The sequence below is a fragment of the Rhinatrema bivittatum genome, chromosome 8 (genome assembly GCF_901001135.1).
Source record: "Rhinatrema bivittatum chromosome 8, aRhiBiv1.1, whole genome shotgun sequence".
NCBI classification, from domain to species: domain Eukaryota; kingdom Metazoa; phylum Chordata; class Amphibia; order Gymnophiona; family Rhinatrematidae; genus Rhinatrema; species Rhinatrema bivittatum.
In genome coordinates this window covers 142,501,001-142,520,222 of record NC_042622.1, presented here as the reverse complement: position 1 = coordinate 142,520,222, position 19,222 = coordinate 142,501,001, and the positions used below count along the sequence as shown (strand labels likewise).

Below are 19,222 nucleotides of genomic sequence, written 5' to 3'. Positions count from 1 at the left end.
ATCTTCATTAGGGCAATCGGCCCTTAATGGACTATGTCATTGAGTTTCTGACCATGGCCACAAGTTGCTTCTGTAGCATCTTTATGGAGGAACTGTTATCTGGGTGAAGGATGAGCTAGCCCCCGTGAGCTTCCTGAAACTTTGGACCCTCTCATTGATCTGGCCAAGAGAATTAACCATCGCCTCCAGCAGTGGGCCTGGGAGTTTTGTCCACCATGCAGACAATTTGTGATGGCTCCTTTATTTTCAGGCCCTCTCTCTCTCACACACTGGAGACAGCTCCAGCCCAGGTGCGATCGGAAGAACCAATGCAACTTGAATGGGGATACCTCACCCCTGAGGAAAGGCTTCGCCACCACCAGCTGGGTCTATGCTTCTATTGTGCCGTGACCAAGCACCAGCTTGTGCACTGCCTTCCGAAGCCAAGAAACTAACAATCCTAGGATCTAGTGGGGAGGTGATCCTAGGCTTCATGACTCCAGCTCCTCAATTGACCCTTCCGGTGGCTATTTCTGTGGTTAATTATGAGTTTCCCATCCTGGCACTAGTTGACATGTGTGCTGGGGGGGGAACTTAATAATGAAAGCCCTTGACCATGTGCAGCTTCCTGTAGTTACCAGGACGACATCTCTTGTCATCTCCTCCATTCATGGGGAGCCTCTCCCTGGCCGGATCACCTTGGCTATGGCACCCTTGCACCTCCGCACTGGTGTCCAACACATTGAGAGCATAGACTTCCATGTCATTGCAGCCAGGATAGCCTCATTGTGCTGGAGCTACTCTGGCTGCAACTTCGTTCTCCTCACGTTGACTGGGGCTCATTTCAGCTGATGAGCTGGGGCTCCCATTGCCACAATTCGTGCCTGCAACACATTGAATCACTACCGTGCTTGCCCCTGGCGACAACCTTGGTAGGGCTCCTCCCTAGTATGCTGAGTATACCGATATGTTTTCCAAGAAGGAGGCTGAGACCTTGCCTTCCTACAGAGTGTACAACTGCGCCATCGATCTACTACCTAACACCAAACTGCCTCGAGGGAGAGTATATCCCTTGTCAGCCCTAGAGACTAAAGCGATGTCAGTGTATAACAAGGAAAACCTTGACTGGGGTTCCATTGGACTCTCCACATCTTCTGCAGGAGCAGGGTTCTTTTTTGTGTCCAAGAAAGATGGCTGAAAGCTATAACAAAAAAGGACCGATACCTTTACCTCTCATTTCCAAGCTTTTTGACTGTCTCCAGGAATTTAGAATATTTACAAAGCTGGACCTTCGCGGGACCTACAATCTAATTCAAATCAAACACAGTGATGAATGGAAGATGGCATTCAATACACAGGATGGGCCTACAAGTATCTGGGGATGCCCTTTGGGTTATGTAACGTCCCCTCTGTATGTCAGAAAATGATGAACGAGAGCTTTAGAGACCTCCTGTTTGTCTGTGTCATCATGTACCTTGATGATATTCTTCTCTTCTCTAAGGACCTCGTTTCCCGCCGTCAGGATATTCACCTTGTCCTCCAGAGGCTATGAGATAAACTATACGCAAAGCTGGAGAAATGCTTTTATGAGAAGGAGAGTCTTCCTTTCCTAGGATATTGTTATATTCTGGTATATTTATAGACCCTGGATCGGGGTGAGAGCTGACTCCACCCTCAGGGAGGAGCCCTGTGGGGACTCACCACGATAGGCGTGGCCTTAGCTGAGACTGACACAACAGCAATAGACTTTATTATACTGGAAATATAGAGGATCCCTTCAAGTGGGATAGATAGATACAGTCCAGAGATATGGATGGCTCGTAGATGATATCTTCGGTAGTGGTCCGCGGAGCGGGGTACGCCAGGGATTCCCTCCTTTGCTGGAATCTTCTGAAGGATCCGGTAGTGGCCCGCAGTGCGGGGTACGCAGAGGTTCACAGGAGAAATGTTGAGAGTAGAGTAGGAGGTCAGCAGAGCTGTAGAGCAGATGGTACTCACTCTGAAGTGTGCAAGGAAGGTTGCTGAGGCGATCACTGTAGTGACTTGAGGCACTGGGTACACCGGAGGTTCCGTCAGCAGAAGGTAGCGAAGTCAGAAGGCTGAACCAGACAAGCCTGAAGTAGGAGTAGAGAGAATCCAGGTGAGAGGCCCTTCGAGGAGCGGATAGCCAGAATGCGACAAGGCCCCTGAGGAGCGGGTACTTAAAGTGTTCAAGTCTCTGGTCAGGAACGAGTTCAGCATAGCGAAGCAACGTCTCCGAAGAAGTGGAATTCAGCAGGAAGGAAGTCCTTGCTAACTGATAGGTAGCTCGGACTGGTGGCTCAGATTCACGTAGGCAGATGACATCATGTGGCTGGGACGCCCCTGAGGTTCCCGCCATGACGTGTATAAGATGGGACCTGTCGCGTGCACGCGCACCTTAGGTAATACCCGATTCAAGATGGCAGACGGGACTGCCGACGCCGTCCCAGGAACGCTGAGAAGAGCGGCATGGAGAGGCAGAGGTCGCCAATTGTCCGAGAATTACTGATGCAGGCAAAAAGGAGGTGAGCAACAGAGGTTGCAGCCATCTGCGACCGACAGGCGCAACAGATATATCATCTCCAGCAAGGGCTTCCATATGGATCCAGTTAAATTCAAGGTCATTCCAAGACTGGCTGTAACCCTCTGGTCTTCGTGCCCTGCAAAGATTCTTAGGCTTTGCTATTACTGGCATTTCATTCCCAAGTATTCCTGGATTGCGGCTCCACTCACAGCACTCACCCAAAAAGTAGCCAACACCAAAGCTTGGCCTTCTTAAGCAGTTACTGCCTTCCAAGAGTTGAAGAACGCCTTCCTACAAGAATCATACCTCCATCACCCTGACCCCACAAGCCCCTTTATCCTTGAAGTCAATGCCTCTTTGATGGGGGTAGAAGCAGTTCTAATTCAACACAGCGATATGGGTGTTCTTCGCCCCTGCTCCTTCTTCTCAAGGAAATTCTCCCCCCACAGAACACAATTATGGAATTGGGGATAAAGAACTGTTGGCCATCAAGCTTGCACTTGAGGAATGGCGCCATTGGCTCGAAGGCGCTCAACATCATATTATTATAATACACCAATCACAAAAACTTAGAACATCTCCATCATGCTCAACGACTGAATGCTTGCGAAGCTATGTGGTCGCTCTTCTTCACATGTTTTGACTTTCAACTGAGGTACCAGCCAGCCACCAAGAATGTCCATGCAGACGCACTCTCCTGGTCCTTCCTGGCAGAGGACACCCCGGATCCATCCAGACACTTTATTGATCCAGTTCAGATTCTCCTGACCTCCATCATGACTGTTCCACCAGGGAAGACTGTTGTTCCATGCAAATTATGAGAGAAAGTGGCCCCAAATGCAGAGAGATGTCCATGCCTACATGGACTCCTGTCCCACCTGTGCAGAGCAGAAACCCTTAGTGGGACGACCCTGGAGGTTGTTATAGCTGTTGCCAGCCCCCAAAGAACCCTGGACCCATGTGTCCACCGATTTTGTGATGGACCTTCCTCTAACGACTGCACAATTATTTGGGTTATAGTCAACTGGTTCTCAAAGATGGCTCGCTTTATCCCTCTTCCTGGCCTTCACATGGCGCCAGAGTTGGTTCGATTATTCACTCACCAAACCTTCCGTCTGCACGGCCTGTCCAAACATATTGTTTTGGATTGGGGTGGCACTCCCTCTGTAAGAAATTTAACATCACCCTGGACTGTACAACAGCATACCATCCCCAATCTAATGGCCAGTCCAAGTGGACCAATCAGACACTGAAAGGCTTTCTCAGAGCCTTATGCAAATAATCACCAAGATAACTGGGCTGCTCTTCTTCCATGGGCAGAGTTGTCCCATAACTCCCACATTAGCTCTGCCACAGGGTAATCCCTTTTTCAAATTTTGCATGGAAAACAGCCGTCTCCTCTATTATCGATTCCATTGACAGTCCCCTCACCTGCGGCTCAGTTGAATGCTCAGGAGCTCCAGGAACTCTGGGTCCACACTGAGGAGATGCACCAGAAGGCGGCGGAGAGAGACAAAAATATCATGGATACACACTGTAGATCTGTGCCACAGTTTAAGTCAGGGGACAAAGTTTGGCTTAGCACCCATCATATTCGACTCTGGATGCCCACAGTGAGACTCGCCCCCATTACATCAGGGCTTCCCAATCACATGCCAGGTGGGTCCAGTAACCTACCAGTTGCGCTTACCAGCCTCCTTGGAGTCCATAATGTATTTCACATTTCGCTTCTCAAGCCTTTAGTCATCACATGGCCCTCTAGGAGACTCTAGGAGAGGTATCTGCTGAAGAAATTGCTACCTATTGGTGGAGGAAATCCTGGACATCAGACGTCAAGCCAAGAGATGGGAATACCTGATATCATGGGAGGGCTACGGCCTGGAGGAGAATACTTGGGAGCTCGCCTCCATTATATTGGATAAAAACCTCCTGAAGGAATTTCATGCCTTGCACCCCAAGAAACCCAAACCCTCTGAGGGGGGTTTAGAGGAGGGGGTACTGTTGCGATTGGCTGGTCATGAGACGGACCCATGACCAGCTGCTCTTACCTCCATCCCTGAGCCGCCTAAGGGATCCTCTGACGTTGAGGCAGCCCCCTCCCCCCGGATAGAAGCACGGCAGGCCACCGTGCCTAAACAGGCCGAATGTGCCGGCCTGAGGAACACTATCGCCAGCTGCACCGGGCATCCATAGGCATGCGCCAAACTTGCTGCCATTTAAAGGGCCTGCAGTGGGAAATTTCCCCGCGGTGCCCTCTGATGACGTTGGGACCGCCTCCTATAAAGGGCTTTTCCCAACTCTCCACAGACACCTCAGCAATAGATCGACTCCATCAGAGTAGATGTTTGCCTCTGCATTCCTGGTTCCAGATCCTGATCCTTGCCACCTGGTTCCTGTTTCTGCTGTGTGTCATGTTGAGTTCCCGTGTCCTGTTCCTGGTCCCCCCGCAAGTCTGATCTTCTCCTGAGTTCTTGTCTTCATGGTCTGCTTTCCCTCATCTGTCTTCAGTGTCTTGACTGTCCTGTTCTCCATGCTCTTCGGATTGGACTCCTGGCTTTGACTTAAGATTGTACTTTGATGCTACTTGACTTCCACCTGCCTTTTGACCACTGCCTGCTCATCGACTAGCTTGAACTCTGCCTGCCCAGACCATGACATTGCATGAACTCTGCCTGCCTCTGACCACAGCCTGCACAGGTCTCTGCTGCCTGCCCTGACCATTTCTCATACTGACTCCCCTTCTCTCCATGCTGGCCTGTAACACCCTATGCGATGGATCTACATCTTCATAGAGGCCCATGCCTAAGTTCAGCCAGCCCCAGTACCTGAGGGCTCAACCTAAGAGGAACGAGGGCTGGTGTTGGTAAAGCTCCTGTTGAGCATCTGCTCCAGCCAGCTCCGCCTGCTGACGGTGGGATCTACAGGGCTCCTCCCATGGGTTGCGCCAACTCCACCTTGGTTCAAGGATCCACTTCCACAACAAATGGCAAGGTGAAAGGGGCAGTTAAAGCTAAAATAGCATCTTTAAAAAAATGGAAAGCAGAACCAAATGAAAAAAATAGGCAAGCGCATAAGCACCAACAATCTAGATGTAAAACAGTAGTAAGACAGGCCAAGAGAGAATTTGAGAAGACATTTTCTGTAGAGGCAGGAACTTTTTCAAGTACATCCAAAGCATAAAACCTGCGAGGGAGTCAGTTGGGCTGCTAGATGACTTAGGGGTAAAAAGGCTGCTCAGGAAGGACAGGGAAATAGCAGAAAAGCTGAAGGATTTCTTTGCCTCAGACTTTAATGCGGAGGATGTTGGGAACATTTCCACACTGGAAACATTCTTTGATAGTAATGATTCTGAACAACTAAAGCAAATCTCTGTGATAGTGGAAGATGTACTAGATCAAATTGATAAACTAAAGAGTTAAAAATCACCAGGCCTGAATGGTGTCCACCTTAGAGTCTTGAAAGAACTCAAACACGAATCTTAAAACCTATTTCTAGTCATTTATAATCTATTATTTAAAATAGCCACGATACTTGAAGGATGGAGGGTGGCATATGTAACACCAATTTTTAAAAACAGCTCCATTGGTGATCTGGGAAACTACAGAATGGTGAGCCTGACGTCAAAGCTGAACATAATGGTAGAAGCTAGTCTTAAAAACAAAATTACTGGCCATATAGATAGAAATGGCTTAATGGGGAACAGTCAACATGGTTTTAGCAAAGGGACGTCTTGCCTTACTATTCTATTAGATTTTTTTGAAGATGTAAATAAACATATAAATAAAGATGAGCTCGAGACTCCTCATGAAATTAAAAAATCATGGGACTGGAGGTAGTGTCCTATTGTGGATTGGTAACTGGGTAAAAGACAGGAAACAGAGGGTTGGACTAAATGGTCACTTTTCCAAATGGAGATCAGTACTGGGACTTGTTCTGTTTAACATATGCATAAGTGATCTGGGAAAGAGAACAAATGAGGTGATCAAATTTGCAGATGACAAAATTATTCAAAGTTATTAAAACAGCAGCAGATTATGACAAACCACAGAGGGAACTTGCATGAATAGGAGACTGGGCATCTGAATGACAGATGAAATGCAATGTGCAAAAGTGCAAAGTGATGCACATAGGGAAAAATAATCCCTACTACAGATACACAATTCTGGGCTCTTTATTAGAAATCCCCAGCTAGCAAAGACCTTGAAGTCCTTGTGGACAATTCATTTAACTCCTCAGCGCAGAGGGCAGCAGCAATAAAAAAGCAAATACAATGTTAGGAATTACCCGAAAAGGAACAGACAATATCATATTGCCTCTTTATCAATCCATGGTGCAAGTACACCGTGAGTATTTGTGCAGTTCTAGTTGTACCATCTCAAAAAAGACAACGGAATTATGCAGAGGAAGGTCACAAAAATGACAAAGGAGGTGGAATGGCTAAGAGGCTATGCAGCACAAGGTTCTGTAAAAAAGATGACTAAAAGGGAACATGAAAGAAGTTTATAAAATCATGAGTGGGGGGAACGGATAAATAAAAATTGGTTATTTACCCTTTCAGATAATACTAAAACAAGGGGCCATGCCAGGAAACAGCAGATTTAAAACAAATCGTAGAAAGTACTTTTTCACTCAGCGCACAAACAAGCTGTAGAATCTGTTGCCAGAGGACGTGGTCAAGGCATTTAGCATAGTGGTGTTTAAAAGAGGTTTGGACAAGTTCCTGGAGGAAAAATCTATAAAGCATTATGAACCAGATGGATTAGGGAAAGCCATTGCTATTCCTGGGAATAACAAACAATAAATCTATTGTTTGGGATCTACCTTGCCACTGTCGGAGACAGGACACTGAACTCGATGGACCTTGGCCTGACTCAGCATGGCAATTCTTGTTTCTTGTGAGTCTTCAAGACTCTGTGACCTGACTTTCAGGCAAGAGCTCTCCCAGCTCAGACCCAGCATGTCGCTCATATCTTTGCTCTCACAGGCGACTGTTCAAAATCAGTATGCCAAAGGCGGACGTAATGGGTGGAGGAAACCTGGGGGTGGGGGGAGGGGAGAGAAGCTGTGATGATGAATGGTTCGATGTGAAGAGATGGTGGGGGGAAAGAGGGCTGTGAAAAATCAGAAGAAAATATCCTTTAAAAACCTTTGACCCTTCCAGGTTTTCCTGTTCTGGAGTCACCTGCTGTGCTTCATCCCCCACCATCATGTGCAGTTTGCATGTGCCAGAGTCAGCTCCTTGGCTTTGTTAGGTCTCACTCCTTCACTTAGCTTTCCTCCAATCTGAAGATCTCCCCCTGCTCTCTATCCCACCTCCAAACATGTAGGCTTTGCTGCCTCTAGGGCTCACTGTTGAGCGAAGCCTATGAGTGCTGACTGTATTAACCACTTTGAACATGCTGTCATAGAAAGTTGGCCTTGCAATTTGAACAAATAAATCTGAATAAATATGTGCTCTATTGCCAAAACAGCATTTGGCTGCCTAATGTGGGTCGTCGTCCCCCGCCCCCTCCCCCCCCCCTTCTGACTTCCTAGCCAGGACCCGTCACCTGGACCCTGCTGCTTCAGGTGACTGCGAGGAAGATTTTACCCTTACAGGGGAATGCTTCCCTGCCCTGCTGTCCTGCCACAGCTGGAAGTGAGGAGGAGGAGGAGGAGAAAACAGTTTCCATGGAACCAGGCGGCGAAGGAATGCCACCAGGGTGAGGGTGGAAGCAGTGCCTGGAATTAATGGGGGGAGGCAAGAAGGGGAAAAGATACAGGAAGTGCTGAGCAGAGCCAGAAGTGTAGGCCGGGCAATACACACAGTGGAAAAAAAAAAAAAAGAGGGCTCATATCCCTTTTTCTCCCAGAGGTGTTTGTCCCACCCAAAGGCTGTTTTTCTCCGGCTGCCTGGAGCAGCTGTTGCCAGAGGTTGCTGCAGCTGTGCTGGAGGATGCCCAAAAGATCTGCCTGCGTGTTTTAGGCTGTTTTGCTTATTAGCAGCCCTATGAGTCTCTGAGGCCTGTGCAAAATCATACTGGCCCTTTCCAGAGGCTGGAAGATGTAGATAAGTCAGAGAAGGGCTGGGTGGCTTATCAGCAGAGAGGGTTAGTTAAATGCCAGCCCCCTCCGGCTAAACTTCTCCCCCCCCCCCCAAACAGTTTAGCATCAGCAAGAATAAAAATATTGGGCAGGGAAGACAAAGTTTATTAGCTGTAATGTGATGTTTATGCAATTGCAGCCCAATTCCACCCTTCGGGTGGTTGCACTTCCGCAATACAGAAGACAATGCAGCTAGATGTCATTGCTTCACTGGGATGCATCTCCCTTCCTCTCTCTGCTGTATCCTGGGGGCTGTATCTGTGTTTCCAGCCCTACAGGTGGTTACTGGGACAGAAGAAAAGGGAAACAGGAAGCGAAAGAGCTGTGCTGTGACAGCACTCTAGGATATGAGACACCTGTAGAGGCAGAGCGCCTTTATTCTTAGGGAGTGTTCCTCACATTTACCATTAGGGGGAACACAGTGGGGGAGAGTCAGAATGCCATTATTCTTGGGGAGTGCGCATCATGCCTATTATTGTAATTAGGGGGAGCAAATGCCTTTATTACAGAGGTGCTCACCTTATGCTGTCATAAGGGGGGGGGGGGGGTGAAGCACCTTTATTTCTGGGAGCTTACTTCACACTTGTTATTAGGAACTCACAGCACCCTTACTCTTGAACAGCTTGCCTCATGCTTTTTTGGGATGGGGGGTCAGAATCTTTATGCCTGCCAAACTGTAATTGCCAGAGGTGTGGGTAATCCAGCCTTTGCCCTACACAAGTCCCTGGATAAATGGAGAAGCGTGCCCTGCTGCTAAATGCATATCTTTCATGTCCTGGAGCACGAGGTAACATGGTAGATAATGGCAGATAAAGCCCAAAATGGCCCATGCAGTGAACTACCACGACTTTCTGAAGGACATGACCTGCATCTCAGCCTTTCATCACAGCATCCTGAGTGTCCCTGACACTCTCTCCTCCTCAGTTTTCCCCCTGGGTGGTGACAGGAAGTTCCTCAGGGCGAGGTGCAGCAGCAGAGGAACTCCAGGTTCCTGGGCAGCGAGGGAGGGCTCCCTCAGGGAGGGGCCCGGCAGAAAAGGAGTCCTGGGACCCTTGTGGAAGGACTCAGAAGCAGAGAAGCCCAGGTCCTGGGGCTATGATAGGGGAGTTCCTTGGGGAGGAACTTAGTGGTACAGAAGACAAGGCTCCCCTGGGAGGAGGCATAGACCCTGGGCAGGGACAGGAAGCTCCCTGTAGACAGGTGCAGTGGCAGTCACGGATGCGACCTCTGCTCCCCTCTCTTGACTCCCTCTCCAAGCTGTGCAGGCCCAGTCTCCCTCTCTCCTTTCTCACCCCCTTTGATTCCCTATTACTTGGTCTGATTCTCTCTCTTCTTCTTCTATCCTTCCTTCCTCCATCTCTGTCCCTACCCCCTTGCCTTGCCGGCTGGGGATGTGTGAGCAGGGCTCTCACTGAAACTCTCAGAGAGGACTTCCTTCTTCAAGCGGAAGAAATAAGACTACAGTCCCTTAGGGGAGATTGAGCTACTTCCTCCTCCCAATCCGGGCTGCTACAGCCAACATACAGCGACACATGCACAGTCAGTGCACACAATACCATACAGCAAACGTGATACACTCCCTTCTTTTTCTGTCACTTTCTCTCCTTCTCCATCGTCTGCCTTGCCCTCTGCCTACCTCCTGTCACCCTTACTTTACACTCTCTCCCTCTTCCTTCAGGTATTTTTCTCAACTTCATCTTTCTTCCACTCATCCTCCCTGTCCCTCTCCAGTTCTCTCTGCCCGGGAATAACTCATCCTTATTCCACACCTTCTGACTCCCCACGTGTCTGTCTGCCTGTCTGTCTGTCTGTTCTCAAAAAAAAAAAAAAAAAAGAGAAAAAAAGGGGAACAGATTATTCAAAAGGATACAGCGTGAGTCAGACAGAGCCAGTAACTTCCTCATCTGCCTGCATACAAGGGCCTCTTACACACAAACCCCCTGCCCTAAGCAAGAGATAATAATGTAAAAAAAAAATTACAGAAAGGAAGAAACATGAGGAAAAATCTAATTAAAAAGTAGAGCGGGAAGGCTTAGCTAACATGTGATGGAGTGGAAAGCCACCGAGTGAGCGGAGCGATGCTGAAGATAGCACGAGCAGGACCTGTACACCACTGTCTGAGAGTTACCTGGAAGTCGCCCGAGTGCCCCTGGGAGCTCCAGCATGTAAAGGATAAGCCAGGCCTGGATGACCCACTGTCGTCCCCTCCCCTCTCCCACTCCAGAATCAAATCCACACGAGTGACAACAAGCACAAGAAGGCAGCAAACCACCCAAAACGCCTCCTGCTCTGCCTCTTCCTGCCTCGCGGTCCAGTGACGTCAGCTGAGGTACCGAACCCTCTCTCTCCCTCGACACCCCCCCCCCCTCCCCATGAAAACCTGACTAGGGAAAGTGTGTTGTCGCATTTCCCAAACAGCAGGAAGTGACATCGCTAGCGAGCGGCGACCTCATGCACAACCCAGTTGTTTGCTACCACATCCTGGGAAAAAGTGTCAAACTCAGCAAGGGCTCTCACCTCTGACCCCCCCCCCCCCCCCCCCCCCATTTTGCCTCACTTCCCCCCTCTCTCCCAGTGCCCTGATTCTGCCTAGCCATCTGCAGCTTCCTGCTTCACTCACCGGTCACTGCTGGCTTCCTGAATCCCCTCCCCCTCCTCAACCCCTGCTTAAATCCTCCTCTGCTTTAGCCACAAGTTTCTATGAAAATGGTGTTGAGGGTCCAGTGACAGATCCAGCCAGATTCCTGAAGATGTAAAATAATTAAATCCACTCTCATGGATGCTAAAGCGATATCAAGTACCTTATCTGCCTAAGAACGTTACTGTTTATATTCCCCCCACTGCCCGAAAAGAGCTTTCCCACTTGCAACAAGTTCTACGTCCTGGTCGCAGCGAGCCCATCCTAGCAGAACTAGTCAGCAGTCATGGTATGACTGTCCCATGACGCCCATCCCATCTCGCCTCCTGAGAACCTGTTTCCAAAAGAGCTGATCCCTCTCGAATATCCTCCTTTGCTCCTTCCTCCCCCATAAACAGACACACACACCCAGATACATACTGTCTCTCATCCTTTCCCCAATGGCCCAATCACCAGGAGCAGCCATGTTGGACCAGTGACATCACAGAAACTGGTATCTCATTGATTGACACCATAGTTCTTTCTAAGCTGAGCACGTGAGCGATGGCTCATATTTTGGAGCATTGCTCACAGGTTTTACATGGTCGCTCACATACAATTTTTTGTACTATATACAGAAATGCAACGCTAATACTGGCACTCAAAAATTGTTGGTTTAAAAAAAAATTCTTGCTGACACGAAAGAGAAATTTGCACACCCCTAGTCACTCCTTGGAGGGAACATTTGACACTGACTGCAATACATAGCTGCCCTTGCACGCATTAATCCAATTACACACAAACGGGCGGGGACTAAGAGGGAGAGTGGGGGCAGGGTTACTCTCAGTCTCAGACCCTGGACTAGCTTTTAGCAAAGCTGGCTGCAGCCGCACGCCCAGCGGAAAAGTATTCTGCTTCTGGAGATTGCCTCTGTGATATTGCTAAACTGACCTGGTGCAAATAACTCACATCTGCACCTTGGGCCTGCAGCTTTAGAAACCTAATGAAAAAATAAACGCAGTACCTTCCTGCCTACATGAAGCATCATGAATGAAGTCTGGCCCCCTCCCTTAGAGGCCGATGCAATAAAATGCGCCAAGCCTAGTACACAGGTTTACATGCGGTTGGACGCATCTTTTGGACGTGCTAGATTAGCACCTAATCGCAATAAGGAGATTATCACATCCAAAACACGCACCCAAACAAATGAATAGCCAATAGCGCCCATCACATGTAAATTCCATATAGATGAGGCTATTAGCTATTACCCCCCCCCCCCCCCCCCCCCGATGCAGAAAATCACTGGGTGCCCACAGCACCCTTAACATGGCAAATTTAACTCCAGCCCCAAAGGTGGCGTAAAGTCAAGGGCTCATGAAAAATAAAAAGGTACGGCCCGCTGAGGTTCCTCCTACTGCTTGCGGTGTTGAAAAATAAATGTATATTGGTCTGATGTAAAAAAAAAAAAAAAATATGTCTTCTGGACGCACAATTTAAATGCCCATAGCAAGGGGTGCTCAGCGATGGGCGTCTTCAACAATCTCAACAAAACTGACCAGAAGTGGGATAAAAACGGATGCTTGTATTGAGCAGCCATTGCAATCGTGGGCACCCGATGCATTTGAGCATCAAAGTCACACTATTCTCACCTGGCTAGCGCGTCCTTTTTTACGCAGACCAGGGGATGTGGCTGCGAGTGTCCATTTTCAACACACTTATTGCTTAGGCCCCTTAAGGAGCAAATCCCCCTTGCTGCGTGAGGTATACCATACTGTGCAGGAACCCCCCCCCTGGTGGTGGCACAGGCAAGCTCCATCCCCCTGGATTTCTAACCCCTTTGTGACACAGGCCAGAAGCAGCTGTGAGTGGATGTGTGTGGGGATGAGAGAAGGAGAAGTGAAAAAGAAAAGGAAAAAATATGCAGATAAAGGAAAGGTTAAAATGGGCCCAGTTTGAAACCAGTAAAAAGACAGAAAGCAAATGCCCCAGGAAGCTGGGCTGGGTGGTACTGAAGGGTTTGGTGAGTGGGGCTCTAATTGGACTCTGCCTTCCCTCTCCCCAGGCTGATCAAGGTTCATAACACCCACCCCTTCACCCTCGGCACTCCCATGAAAGCTTGGCATTTTCTGTGTGAATCGTCCCCTTGTCTGCTCTGGCTCTGGAGCTTCAGTGTGAATTCCATATCCCCAGCGTCACGCACCGCCGAGAGAGGGGACAATGAGGGTCGGGGATGCTCACAGCCCTGAGTAAGAGTGGGAGACAAGATGTGGGGGGAGGGAGCTCGGGAGAGAGAAAGAATTACACAGAAAGATGGAAGGAAAGAGAGACAAGACACCAATCCACAGAGAAAGAGATGGAGAGACCCACACTTAACACACAGAGAGTCAGAAGGAGAGACTGACAGAGTGAAGAGAGAAACAGACAGATTTAGTGATGAGGAACCCGCTATAGAAAGAGGGAGGGGTCCAGAAAGATACAACAGGGTCACATGCAGGATAAAGTATGGACTACAAAAATACAAAAAGAACCATTTGTCCTGCAAAGGCCCCTCCTCAGACCTTGAGTGTATCCATCACGGCTGAGGAGAGGGCAGGGAAGGCAGGAGAGAAAGTGAGAGGATCAGGGAGAGCACCTGACAGAAAGGGGGCTCTCTGGCACAATGCAACAGAAACCGAGAGCTTGAGATCATTCCCAACACACCCTGGGCCTTACGAGCGAGGTTCACGTCTGTCAAGGCACGCGCAAAACAAACCCCATTTGGAGATACCACCAGAGGAACCCGGGGCACCTGCTAATGCACCACCCTCAGCTCCTTGAGCTTGAATGAGGAAAGAAAAGAAATGAGACGGTGAGGAAGGAGGAGAGGGGGATAATGGGAGAAAGCTAAGGAAGAGACAGAGAGTGCCACTGTAGTTTATCGATCCCATCCCTCTTATAGCTGCTGGTGCATCACTGATCTCAGGGCCATGACAGCAAGAGGGATGACGCATGCGACAGTAAAATTAGAAAACAGGGTTTTTACAGAGCCCTGTCCAGTAACACACCACTAGAGCACGCACACGCGCCCCCAGACAGACACAACAGTAACTAAAACAGGGCCAACTGACAAGGGCGTGTGTTCTGATCAGTTAAATAAAACCCATCTCAGATCTGAAAGAAAACAACAAAAAAAAAAAGAGGTGGTGGAGCAACTGAAAGAGAGAAGTGGGAGGGATGGGAAAGAAGAAAAGAAGACAGAGAGGGAGGAGATTTTAGATCTATCTATATATATATCCTCCCCTCTATAGAATAGGCAGTTGTTTGTTTGGGTGCCGTTTGTCTGTCTTAGTGCTTCTGTGGGTGCATGCACAGCCCTCACTCTGCATGCTAAAATGACAGAAACACCGAAGTCATAGAGAAGATATGTGAGGAAAGGAGAGAGAGAGAGAACTGAGTGGAAAGAAAGAGACAGAGACAGATGAGGGAGAGAAGAGGGAGGTGGGAAGGAGAGAAAGAGCTACAGGCAAACACGTCCCCCACAGATCATAGCTTGAAGAGTGAGCCTGTCCTGTTTTCACATGCACTTCCTTTGTAGCCGAAGCCACAAGTTTTGACACTTCCTCCCGCTGCACCTGGTTCCCATGTGGGAGCGTTTTATGTAGGGCGTGAGGGACACTGCCTAGCAAGCAGCGCAGACTCTTATTCTGTGGGCACATGCAGGGTACAAGTGGGGTGGAGGGTTCCAGAGGTCTCCTAGAATCACTCCCAGACAACCCCTTCCTCCCTCTGCCCCCCCCCCCCCCCCCCAATGCTTTCTCCCTGCTGAAATCTGCACAAACTATTCACTCTCTTAGCTGCACACTGGCAACTGACATCTCCAGATCACGTGTAATCTCAGGAAGGGGTAGGCTTCATCTGTTATCTATCTCTATGTTCTTGCACTTAAACACACAGATCCCAGAGCCTCACCATATACTTCCCAGAGACACTGTGCAGTCTGAGTGTGACTCCTGGCACTAGTCCACTAGGGAGCTTGGATCCTGCTGCACATGGGCTGCAACCCCTTTTGGGTGGTGGGGTGTGTGGGTTTCACTGTGTGTTCCCTCACAGGGGTTGGGAGTCTGAATCCTGGCACTAGTGCCCCAAGGCACAGGCTTCCTCTTATGCTCAGAGGCCAGGAGTGTGCAGACACAATGCACCCAGGCCCTGATAAAAGGAAGTGTGTTTTAATGAGAGAAGCTCCCTGCCTCCAATGTGTGCAAGCACAATGCACCAGGCTTTGCATCTGGGAATGATGTTTTGCACCCAGGAAGGCTTCTCTCGCACAAACACACAGAACAGATACAGCAACCAACACACACACACGTGCATACATACGCACTACACCACACAACAGGTACAACTGATGCACAATCCAGTGCAAGAGTTGAAAGGCTGTATCAGTGCTGCTAGCCAGTGCACAATAAATTATTTTCCTAGTCACCCTGTGGAAATAAAGAGATTTGCAATTTTTTCACTTTTTTCTTTTACAGTCATCAGCCAGTGGCATTCTTTCCCTGACTGTGGCCGGTTTCCTGGGGTCAGAGACTCCCCTGCCTTCTGTGGCATCCTGTTTTGTTATTGTTATAAGCACCATTATTTCAGCTGTGTGAGTACAGTTACAGGCCAAAGATGGCCCAGGCGTTTGAGATCCCTGCCCCATCCCTTCCAACTGTAAATGGGTGAGGCAATTGCAACTCCCCCTCCCCTCGCACCTTCTGCATACATAGGTAGCCACAGGGCAGGGCAGTTTGACAGTGGGGGCCTACATCTCTGAGTCCCGGGAAAGTTAGCCCTTTCTCCAAGGGAAGTATATATATGCAGTAATACACGCACAGCACACTGTCCTCTCTGCCCTCCGACCAGTCTTTTGTATGACATGATTATTACAAACAGCACCCATCTCACACATCTGATTCAGATCCATACACACACAGCATCCACCCCACATACCCAATTCAGATCCATACATACAGTAACATATACATGCACAGTACCCGCCTCATGTACCTAATTCAGATTAACACACACAAAGAGTAGTACATATACACTCACAGGAGCGCCTGCCTCACAAACCCAATCCAGATCCACACATACCCGATTGCTCACCTACTGCAGCTCTCTGCATTTTGCTTTCTCAAAGAAACCAGTGAAGGTACAAGATTATGGTGGAGTGAGGACTGTTTATCATTTATTAATTTAAAGAAAATTAAGAAAGTTTCAGGCCTCACACCTGAGATTGAGGCAGTTGCGCTCTATCAGTGGGATCGAGGCGACTACTTATGCTGGTGGGGCCATGTGCACACACATGTGGGATCAAGGTGCCTAATCACCCCGGTGGAGCTACAACCAGGTGTGGGGAATTTAGGCACAGGCCATCTAAGGCATCAAATTTTGATGAGCGACAAGCACCTTGGCAGCCAAGGAACCTGTTTCAAAAGGACCTCCCTGGCACTTCATCCACCACCTTCTAGCCTGGCTCTCTGGTTCCGATTATGGGCAGCAAAATCTTAAATGCAGGCCTGATTACGGCGCGTACCTATGGGATCAAGGTTGCTATTTACCCCAGCGAGATCATGGAACACACCTGTGGGATCGAAGCAGCTATTCCCCCAGGTGGGGCCATAGCATGCCCCCTGGGATTAAGGTGGCTAATCCACTCCCAGTGAGGCCTCAACACACACACACACGTGTGGCATTGAGGTGGCTAATCCACCCTCAGTGGGGCAACAGCAAGCACTTGTGGGAACAAGGTGGCTACTCCTCCCTGGTGGGGAACGGCACACACTCATGGGACTGAAATGGATACTCCTCTCCCAATGGGCACATACCCATGGACCACAGCACGTACCCTTATGATCAAAGTAGCTACAGCACCTAGTGGGGCCACAGCACACACCCATAGGATTGAAATAGCTAAAGCCCCTGCTGTGACTTTCAGTGCTATATAGATTAACATTTAAAAAAAATGTATGCTTTTTAATTTGTATTAAGAAGTCCTAGATAGCCCCCTCCCAGATAGCCCCCTCCCCCCCAAAAAGTGAAATTAATGTTAATGATTTTAAAGGCTAGATCCATGGTTTGGGGCCCCTTTCAGCAGCCCCCGTACTTTTGAACAGAATCTGGTGTCCCTCGTGTCAGACCTCATCACTAACCCAGATCCTGAGTGCACTCTGCTAGCATTAATCCATGGCTTGTCTTTTAATTCATTAGTAGGAGTGGTGGTGGTGGTGGGGAGCATTGGATACTACTGGGGAGGGAGCTGCTGCTGCTTAATCCCACCTTCCACCTGTCAAAACAGCATTAAAAAAATCTGCTGTACTTCATGTGAACTTATATTGTGCACATAGACACGCACATATCCACAGAAATACTTACAGAAATGCACACATTCACAAGTATATAGACCCACGCATATACACACTGACATATAAACATAGCTTCAGATGCACAATTGGACATAGACACACACACACACACACACACACCCTGATATCTCTTCCTCTCTGCCGCTTGCTGCAGACCAGCTACATAACGGAAATCTTCTGCCTAACAGAAAGACCTACATTAAACACAGCTCTCCTCCCCACCACACACAGCCCTCAAACACACATACATACACTGAAAGTCCCCCCCTAACAGACACACTCAGTCCCCCCCCCATACAGGCATACACTTATACACAGCTCTTCCCCACCCACAGTAAGCCCTCAAATATATATATATACACTCAGAGCCCCCCAGCACAGACACACACATATACAGTGCCCTACAACAGACAGACCCCCGACCCCCACAGGCACAGTCCCCTCATCCTTGACACGCATACTCAGACACCCCCACCTCACAGACACATATGCATACAGACCCAGATCTGCCGCCCCCCGCCCCCGCACACCTAAAATCCCAGTGCCCTAATAGCTGTGAAGAGTCAAGAACCTAAGCAAGTGAGATGGACAGAAGGAAGGGGCTCACCGCATTGCTGCTGGGGGGGGGAGGGCTCATCCCCTTGTCCATAGCTGGGATCCGTCCTTTGCTGTTTCCCCGCCAGCCTTCACATGCTCTTCCCTGCCTCTGGCTGCCTGCCCTCCCTCCCTCTTCCTTTCTCCTCCCCTTATGACAAAAGCACAAGCCCAGAGGCTCAGCCCTTTGCAGACGAGCTTCCCCCTCTTCTCTTTCTACATGAACCAAGCAGAAGGGAGGGTGCAAGAGCTCCAAATCTTGCCCGATGACCCCCAGCCAGGGGACTCCATCACAACTAGGTCTACCACAAGAAGCTGATCCAGTCCTGGTTTTGCTCCAATACATGCCGGGATTTTTAGTTTTCCCCTAAGAAAAGTAGGAACTATATCTTGTTGCATGATCAGAATGATGCCACTGTGGGTTGACCTGAGTGAAGTGATGACCCTTGCAGGTTTGCCCCCTCCCCCTTAACCAGGGAGTTTTCCCACCACCTCGACTGGCTTGGCTGGAGGAAGACAGAGGTGGCAGGGAGAAGCAGTGCAAGAAACCCTGTCAGCATGCAGAAACCAGAAGCAATTCTCCCTCCCCATCCCAAAAAAACCTAAAGGCTGTTAGCATACCCAGATAAACAATCACAAGAGAACTGGGTGAGCTCTAAACTCTGCTTCCACTAACCAACTTCTTGACTTCTCACACAACCTCCTCTTCTCATGTCTTCTCTTTACTTTCTGCTCCTTTATCTCTTCTCTAGGAGTGTTATATATGAGCTGTGAACACACTAGACCCCAATTTTAACAGGTTTTCTCTTATTTTGACACTAACGCTGTGTATGAGATATCTCAGTGAGTCACTTTAAGCTTCATGTTTCTCAGTTCTAATTCTTCACTCTGTCAGTGGACTGTCTGTGACCTTGAAATGAGTCACTTTATCCACCTAGACCTTAGTTCTAATCCCCGGGGCTGTCACGGACTCTGACAATTCACGTTATTTTCCCGTGTCTCAGTTCTAATTCCTGA

The 19,222-nt window shown here is 48.9% G+C and overlaps 1 protein-coding gene across 1 annotated transcript in view; it reads right to left on the bottom strand.

Moving 5' to 3' along the window:
* Window positions 1–18,339, bottom strand: part of SIPA1 (signal-induced proliferation-associated 1) — a 66,528-nt gene extending 48,189 nt beyond the window's left edge. Inside the window, exon 1 of the mRNA XM_029611912.1 lies at window positions 18,219–18,339. The gene's annotated coding sequence lies outside the window, so the exon portion shown is untranslated. The remainder of the gene's footprint in view (window positions 1–18,218) is intronic.
* Between the last annotated feature and the right edge of the window lie 883 nt (window positions 18,340–19,222).